This window comes from Bemisia tabaci, chromosome 4 (genome assembly GCF_918797505.1).
Source record: "Bemisia tabaci chromosome 4, PGI_BMITA_v3".
In the NCBI taxonomy this organism is placed as follows: domain Eukaryota; kingdom Metazoa; phylum Arthropoda; class Insecta; order Hemiptera; family Aleyrodidae; genus Bemisia; species Bemisia tabaci.
Genome location: NC_092796.1, coordinates 46,220,228 through 46,226,766, shown reverse-complemented (window position 1 = coordinate 46,226,766; position 6,539 = coordinate 46,220,228).

Below are 6,539 nucleotides of genomic sequence, written 5' to 3'. Positions count from 1 at the left end.
CTCGGAGCCCTGGGCCCGGGCGCACGGGGCATGGGAAAAGAACAATTAAAAACCATCAAACCATTACGGTTACCTTTAATTTAATTGTGGTTTTTTACGCTGCCGCGGCTCTCCTCTCGTTTTAATTTCCATCGAGTGCGTGGCCCCGACCCGGGCAGTGCGGTTAGTGCCCGCGTTATTTGTTTACCGATTTGTCATATAACAGCGTGTTTTGGACCGAAAGCTCCGGCCGCTTCCGCCGGAAAACGGAAACGGCTATTATCCTCCGGGCTGATCACGCTCCCGCCGGGGCCCTATTGCCGCGTTTACTCGCTCCGATTTCAACGAGACCTGTCGCGCCTTGAGCAGCGACTCGCCACTCAAAACTACATCTCCTAGTGTGGAACTTCACGATTTGCGGCAGGAGACCTTCGAGTTGGATTGCATTTTGCAAAAAGGAACCAAGAGCATTCCAACGTCGCAAAGTCAGTAAGAGAAGTCGGACAAAATATAACTTGTATATTGTCCGTCGTGTGTCCGTGTTTTGTACGTCGTCCCACCACTGCAATCATTGAACTTAATCTACTTTTACTTTTTGACGCTCTAAGAGTTTTTACGAGTTAATTTTAGGTGTTTCTTGTGATACGGTGAAGCCGTGATTCTGAAGCCGAATATGACCTCAGATTTTTTCTAGAAATTACACATTTTCCGGGAAATGAATTTTTCTGAAAAAAGTGTTTTTCAATGTAACCCCCCCCCCCCCCCCCCAAATAAAATGGCTCCGTCGGCACGGGTTATTTTTATCCGATTTGGCTAAAACTTGGCAGAGAGTGTTTTCTGATCAAATGGCTCAGTTCTGCGGGGTAAGACGAAAAGAATTTCGGCCAAATTTGGGCCACCCTAGTATACACATATAAGATCATAGACCTGTATAACATGTCATGGGCTCATATCAAGGTTAAAAATTGTAACCATTACTTACGCAAGTGCCTCCTCCAGTATTCTTTCCCCTCTGCTAGAGGCGCAGGGGGGTGATGATGAAGGTCCATCCCAGGTCTGCATGGTGCACTCTGTACTTCATTTACTGCATTTCAAATTTATGGAACTTTTCGTAATTAGGTAGAAGACCCATGGATAAATTCTGTGGACGTTTGTAGGAATCAAAAACGCATTAATTTATGCACCAGGTTAACCGGTATGTTTTGAGTTTGTGACTCGGCATCATCATGCACTTTCATCCCTTGCTTGAGAGCGTTTTCTCCAAGCAAAGTGGCAACTTGGGAAGAAATGTTAATTTTTTGCGTTCTTTTATGAAATATCTCATTTCCCAAATGATGTGTACTCCCCAATACTTTATTTTTCTTTTCTTTTCAGACTTATTTCTTCCCCTAACGAAAATATCAAATCTCTCATGTATAATATCCCTTGACCCGAACTTATTCTCCACACTGGAAAAAAAAGAATCTTAAATTTGCCGCCAAGAAGTATTTCTTCTTAAATCAAGAATGTTTCTGGTTAATATAAGCTACTTCCTTGCTTAACCCAAGCATTATTTTTCTTTTATCCAGAAAAAGTCAGCTTAAAGCAAGAAAAAAAATTTCTTGGCGGCAAATTCAAGAATCATCATGCTTGATCCAAGCTACTTTTTTTTTCAGTGCAATTTTCCTTTAAAAAGACGGCAGGACTCGCCGCTCAAGCTTTGAATAAGTGCATTTTGCAGTTTGGAACTATAAATTCTGGCTCCTCTGGAAAAACACGTATGTTCATAGGGAAACTAATGGCACATACGTTGTTTTTAAACCGGGCTATAATTTATAGTTCCAAATTGCAAAAATGTAGTCCAAATATTCTAAAGCAGAAGGAAATGCTCTGCCGCCTGCTACTTCGACCGAGATCAGGTACCAAGAACTAGGTGTTTTGACATACCTACTTCAGCAACGAATTATCTGCCATCGATTATTTTATGGCGTGGAAGGTTTTTTTCCTCCTATATGACCAAGAGAGAATTCGCTGTATTTAATGTTTACGGTCGGATTTAATGGGCAAATTTTCGGGCGATTTTGCAAGTGAGGTTCTCTTACTCTCGTGTTAAATGCTTCGTGCACCGAACTGACCGTCATCGCTGCGTATCATTTCTCTGTCTCTTTCTCGCTCCATCTTGTCTATCTCCCGATCTTCCCGCCTGTCCTCCTGATTTTAGTGCACACTGCCTTTTTGTCGTTAACTACCGTCAACCTATCAAAACCTTCGCCGCCATTCGACCATCCAACCCGTAGTACCACTGCAAAAGTCTTTAAAAAAGCCATACCTACCTACGTGCGCTAGAACCATCCTATTCCAATGAAAAACAACCCAGATTTTCTTTAACCCTATGACTGTATGCTGACAATGGACTGTTACAGTCACGTTTAGAGCGGGAATGCGAGTCACAGACTTCAGTTTTTTCATGGCGGCAGGTTTGAATTTATGAATGAAAACGTTAAATATCTTAGTTAAGAGTTAATTTTAATCGGTTTTGTACTGCGAATTGTATTCTTTGTGCAATTTCATTGAAAAAACATAAATTGGAATGCCTACATTTGCACCTTGGCTATTAGGACACATTTTGAAAGCTAGATGGCAGTCTCCAATTTGTTTGCATTGTGACGTAGGTGTGTTCAATATGGCTGCAAAATTCGAATTTAAAGTATGGAAATGACTTCCATTATTTTGGCATTGTTTGAGCGCCGTGTTGTCTCGTCCGCATCATGAAATAAAGGGTTAATCATGATTAGGTAGGTGATGATGCCCTAATGATGAAGCGTTGTGAATTACATTCACCCCGCGATCACACTCCTGCTGCCATGCTGTCATCGATCGTTATGCTGAGTGCACTTCTCATGCACTTAAATGTTTTGTGGTCACAGAAAACCACGCGTGGTCTTCATAGAAGACCCATTCATATAACCCCTAATTCTCCGCGCCACAATTTAGACCCATTTTGCTCGACGATTCCCTCAGCTCATTTGTCCAATTAACTTCCACGGTAATGAGAACTTAGTTTTCTACTATGGTTGTTAAGATTATGATCACTTTCTGAGAGAGAGAAGTCACATCAATAAGAACTCGTATGGTTGTTAAGATTATGATCACTTTCCTGCCTGATACGAGGAATTGAGTGAACCATGAGATTGAAAGAGTATGCATTTGCGCACTTATGAATCTATCCAAAACTGAATACGTTCGAGTGCCAGCCTTTCAGGTAGGATTGGTGAACAATGACCGTTTAGGTTAGGTACTTCAATTGGCGTAAATTGTGGATTAGTAATGAAAGGTCCCACTGCTTTTCATTTTTTAATTATTCATTCGTTTGTTGTAGCTTTTTTAGGAACATGTATTTGATATCTTCCTTGTTCCTAATCTCCTGTGTTCCTTAATTAAACGACGATGCACATTTTGAGCTTTGTGAAGATCATTTTGGTCATTTAAATCTCGGCAGAATAATTCGCACAACTTATCGTTAAATGAGCGAAAACGAACGAGAATCGAAAGAAACAAAATTTGATAAAAAATCGCCATTCGCCCGATGATCTATCTAAAATTCCATTTTGAGTGGGGCAAGAGGAAAGCCATCCAAAATTGAAACACTGTCTATTATACTCATGAAACCACTCGGACTCCTCCAAAACTCTCTCTGGCCCCTTCTTAACCATGGCAGTGATGTAAAATTCACTGATTCATAAATGATGAGATATAATATTTCACTTCAAACTTCATGAGGTTACCATTCAATTTAACTCGCGCAACTTCCTACTTCTTATCAGCATGATAAAAAAAGAGAGTAATGCGTCCAAACCAGGGTCGGACTGGCTCTCATCTGAGGGCGTAGATCCTTGGCTGGTTAAAGGGGCGTAATATGATATTTCCTGGTAGGGCAACTCGACGCGGAGAGGGGTTCAGAAAATTTTGGCAAAGCAGCACCAGTTTACGCTATTTTCAGGTTCAAAGTATATTAATCGTACATAGTAAAAATTGCAAAATTGAACGTATTGAAGTAACCGACAGACTTCTGAAAGTAAAGAAAACATTAAAAAATTCAAGCCACCAGATGCATCCAAGCACCATTATTTCCTAAAGAACCGAGCCAGTGCTGCGGTCTAAAGGAGCTAAAGACGTAGGTCTGCAAATCCATCCGAAAAAAGAATCAGACAAGAACCTGAAAATAGAAGAAAGAACGAGTATCAACACAGCCGAAGACAGGAGAGACGCATTCGCGCCTCTTTTTTTAACTTTTCTCCCGAACCTGAGCGACAGACAGCATACAGCAGAGCATTGAGAGCTCTCCGTTCGCGTCATCGCGCCTTCAATTTTTCAGATGCAGCACGGACGTTCATCAAGTACGAATAGTTGTATCTCTGCGCCGCGCCGTCGTAAACCCGCATCTTTTCCCTCCCTCTTTTTCCATATTGTGTTTGTTTCCTTTTGTTGTATTTGTAATGGTGCCTCAAGCACTACGTGAGTAACACAGTCGAAGGTAGAAGAGATGTGTTCGGGCCTCTTTTTTGACTTTTCTCCCGAATCTGAGCGACACCTCATTCACGGCAAATAAGCAGAGCATTGAGAGCTCAAGTACGAATAGTTGTATCTCTGCGCCGTCGTTAACATGCATCCTTTCCTTCGCTTTATTTCCATATTGTGTTCGTTTGCGTGCGTCTTATTCGTACTGGTGCTTCAAACTAGTAGCATAGAGCAGAGCATTGCGAATTCAGGACTCACGCCATCGCGTCTTACATTTTTCATATGTTATGTGGACATCCATCTTGCGTGAATAGTTATGTACCGCGTTTACACTTTAGATGTCTCTTATCTTTGAATTTCGAGATAAAAATAGGTTAAGTTTCCCCGATATATGCTGTGGTGTGTCCAATTCAGTAATTATTTCGTAAAAGAACAAATATGTTTAAAGATCACTCAAAAGGTCTGTAATGGGTGCGTATGTCTAAAAATCGAGCCGACGTCCGCTTCCAAGGGAGTTACACATAGCGAATGAAGGAGGGAGATGATAAAGCGCCTGTATGTCAACAAAAAGGTGAAAATTTCACAGAATAGTTTTAACGCTTCAGAAAGTAGTCCTTGGAGCTCTGCTCACCACTATAACACTGGAAAAAGAAACACATTAGATCCAGAGTCCAGACTCTTAAAAATATCGACAAGAAAAAATACTCATGATTCAATCAGATTTAAGCTTAAATCAAGAACCAAGCCTCTTAATTTGAGCGGATTTCCTTTTGATTTAAGCTTAAATCTGCTTGAATCAAGAGTCCTTTTTCTTGTCAATGTTTTCAAGAGTCTGGATTCTAGATCCAATGTGTTTTTTTTTTCCAGTGCATGCGTAAAAGTACCTTTCTTTACTCCTAACTTTCTCTTCTTCCGTTCATTTACGAAATTTTCAGCATATATTTTTGGTCGTAATTATTTTTCTCTTCTTATTTTGCTATCTCTCAGAGGGGCGCGCCAAGGGGGCGTATATCTACCAATGGGAAATTGGCATATAAGCAGTCCGAGCCTGATCCAAGTGCATGCCCTTACCAGGAACCCCATGGACTTCTGCCAGATTGGAGGCTCCATCAATGTTGTTGATAAGACTTAAGACTGTCCCCACGTAAGGTTGGGTGTGTGTAGGGGGAGGGGGGTTATTTTGCTAAGCCGATATCTCCTCGTTGTATACTCTGTACAAGAGTGATCAAAATCAGAAACATCATTACTTTAAATGAAATAAACGAAGAGCTCGAGAACACAGATTTGCTGAAAATAATATGATTTTAATACGGCATTTTCAGATAAGTTCCCTTATTTTAGTCAGCGTAAGGACATTTTAATGCTGAAATTACTTGCAATATAGTGCCGAATGTATCTGAAAATGTTTAAATTTACCTCCCAAGCCCCCCGAAACAACCCCCGTGGAATGTGTTGTGGGTTGCGTTTTTAGCGATTTTTCGTCGAAAATCCGAAGTTTTGACCGAATAGTGGCAGTGGTCACGATCATTGTAGGCCGCTGAAATTTTTTGTTGGCTCTTTCGTGGACCAACCACATACTTTCCAGGGGTAGCGAATGTCATGCACTGGAAAAAAAAACACATTGGATATAGAGTCCAGACTCTTAAAAACATCGACAAGAAAAAATATTCTTGATTCAATCAGATTTAAGCTTAAATCAAGAACCAAATCTCACAATCTTGATAGAACCGCACATTCCGAGGCACAGGAGGTGTTCCATCGTCTCGTAGAAGGGCAAAATTTCCAATTTTTCACAACCTACAAAGATGCTAGCTTTTTTCATCCCACAATCTTGATAGAGCCACTCATCCCGTGGCACAGGAGCTGTGAAGAGGCCGCGAGCGAGGCTACTCAAAAATATCCAGCAAGTGTGGTAGAGTTTTTGACCAAAAATCGCTCAGCTTATTTTCATCCATATTTATCAAGATGTTATTCAAGTCACCAACGTCGCTCTGCAGTAACAGCGGCATGTACACACTGCTGTGCTGGCACTGCTTTAGTTCAGTCATGTAGATTTGTTGTCT